Genomic DNA, 1712 nt, shown 5'->3' with positions numbered 1-1712 from the left:
TGGGGAGGGGGGGGCTGGCCGGAGTGGCCATGCGGTTCTAGGCGCTACAGTCTGGAGCCGACCGACCGCTACGGTTGCAGGTTCGAATCCTGCCTCGGGCATGGATGTGTGTGATGTCCTTAGGTTAGTTAGGTTTAATTAGTTCTAAGTTCTAGGCGACTGATGACCTCAGAAGTTAAGTCGCATAGTGCTCAGAGCCATTTGAACCATTTGGGGAGGGGTGTTCTTTTTAATATATGTGCCCATCTCTCTGACATCTCCTCTAATTATATTTAAGCTATAATACGTACCTAACATTCGTATGAAGTACAATGTTTTTTGAAGTTTGTGAAATTATAACATTTGATATTTAAAATAGTACTATACAACTTCTTGAGACATAAGCAGAAACCCGCGCTAGGCAAGCAGAAAGAAAAAAATTTGTCAGAAGTGGGATTCGAACCCACGCCCACAGAAGTGGACTGCGACCTGAACGCAGCGCCTTAGACCGCTCGGCCATCCTGACATGATACGTAAACTTGTTGCGGTTTGTATTTCTGTCGTGTATTTGCGTCACTCTGAGGAATGTGGCATACGGAGGGGAGCTGAGAGTAACGGTACAGCCGACCTCGCAGGCGTTCCCCACCGCTTACTACTGCGCCGCTCTTGGTTTTTTTCCCTGGAAAACTTCCCAGCCAATTTTTAAAATACGAGACAGTAAAACAAACGGGTAACACGAAATTTTGGGACAAATAAATTTTCTTTTTGACTGTGACGCATAACAGTAGTATTGTAAACATTAAATACTGAATAACGAGGTCGCAAGTACAATCCAGAAAAAGGATAAAATATCTTTGAGCTAGTAGTGAACAAGAAAATGTTATTATGAGAAAATTACAAGAAAAATCCTGTAAGAAAGTTTTGCGAAGTACACATAAGAATTAATTATATCTTAAGTGCTTCTGGCGTGATTGCTAGAACATATGCTTTCAGTTGTCGAGTGCTTACACTAATTAAATTTTCTTTGCGCTATTTCAACGCCTGACTGTTACCTATAGGTAATTAAGTGAGTAATAACATTAAAAATTAGGTGTCTCATACTGAACATGAGTAACTAGACTGGCCAGTAGTTTCAAGAACTGACAAAGAAATTCTGCCCAGAAAAATGCTGTCATCAACCTAGCTGGAAATCTTGAAATTTATGTGCTAAATTTTATAGTGTAGAACAGTATCTTAGTATGGAAACCAGGAAAGAAAAAAGTCATACGGGGATGGAGATAGAAAGGACTGTTAAAAGAAAATTTCTGCTGTGGGGTGTAATTGAAAACTATGGAAAAATGGGAAGACACGTTATAGTGCAGAGATGGGCTATAAGTGTGATGTTAAATAGAATACAGAGCCGGCTGATTTGTTTCGTTGCAAGTATGGTGTGGTCGTCTGTTATCAGATGTACAGCGATTCGTAGTATTGTATGTAATTATATGTCATTCAGGAATATGAATGTCGTTAACTGTTAATATATGTCACTTGGAACCATTGGAAACAATGTATATATTCGCATTACATTTTGTGTAGTAATAAATACAATGGTTTGGCTACTATAGTAAAATAATGAAAAATAACTGGACAATTGAAAGGAAACGTCACTACACATAGCTCTCATCAGATTTCCTATTTCTCGTTAATCCCTTTGTCTGGTTGAACTGTAAAGAGGGTCGCTCTTCAACAGGTAA

General features: G+C 39.3%; 1 non-coding gene across 1 annotated transcript; it reads right to left on the bottom strand.

Annotated features, from left to right (window-relative positions):
- Nucleotides 1-421: 421 nt before the first annotated feature.
- On the bottom strand, nt 422-505 carry Trnal-cag. Its single transcript has one exon. It is a non-coding gene; the product is annotated as a tRNA-Leu (tRNA).
- Between the last annotated feature and the right edge of the window lie 1207 nt (nt 506-1712).

The sequence above is a fragment of the Schistocerca piceifrons genome, chromosome 3 (genome assembly GCF_021461385.2).
Source record: "Schistocerca piceifrons isolate TAMUIC-IGC-003096 chromosome 3, iqSchPice1.1, whole genome shotgun sequence".
Classification (NCBI taxonomy): domain Eukaryota; kingdom Metazoa; phylum Arthropoda; class Insecta; order Orthoptera; family Acrididae; genus Schistocerca; species Schistocerca piceifrons.
The sequence above is the reverse complement of the archived record's forward strand: the minus strand, read 5'-3'. Positions and strand labels throughout refer to the sequence as shown.